We start from the raw sequence: 641 nt of genomic DNA on the forward strand, positions 1-641 counted from the left end.
AAACCAAACTCTAATAATAGTACCATATTTTTACACAAACAATGCACAGTATGTGTTTTGCCAGCTGCGTAGCCCCTTCTGTGTTAATTTCCTATGCGTGCTATGCCAGTTATATGTGTGTTATTTACATCTGTGCATTATTTATGGAAAACACAGTAGTTTTCTTTTGCTAAATACTTTGTACATATCAGGACTGTACTGGTACTTTACAAACTAGCCCTGACTCGTGAAGCCTTCTAAGAACCATGTGCGATACGTGTCATGAGATGCGTGTCATTATCTCTGTTTTATAGATCTGGAAAGTGAATTTCAGGAAAAACCTGGCCTCAACTGAGATATCACCTCTTCAGTGAGACCTTCTGTCCCTAACCACTCAATCTAGGCAGCACCACCCCCACCCAACGTTATTCTCGTATCACATCATCATAGTCTATGTTCTTTATCGTACTTATCACTGTCTGAAATGATCTTAGGAGCTCTGGAGGCGTAGTGCCTAAGGCGTCTGTGATAGTTGGAGCTGTGTGTCAACTTGGCTGGACCACAATTCTGAGTGGTTTAAACAATTGTGGTATGGGTTGTTCCCATGATGGGATCAGATGTATATGTTTTGAGCAGCCAATCTGTTGAAAGGGAGTTTCCCT

General features: G+C 41.3%; 1 protein-coding gene across 1 annotated transcript in view; it reads right to left on the reverse strand.

Annotated features, from left to right (window-relative positions):
* The window catches only part of P2RX7 (purinergic receptor P2X 7), a 50026-nt gene that overhangs the window by 7701 nt on the left and 41684 nt on the right, over positions 1–641 (reverse strand). The gene's annotated exons all lie outside the window — the stretch shown is intronic.

Source organism: Orycteropus afer, unplaced genomic scaffold (assembly GCF_000298275.1).
Source record: "Orycteropus afer afer isolate SDZICR_OR568_19922 unplaced genomic scaffold, OryAfe1.0 scaffold00048, whole genome shotgun sequence".
NCBI lineage: Eukaryota > Metazoa > Chordata > Mammalia > Tubulidentata > Orycteropodidae > Orycteropus > Orycteropus afer.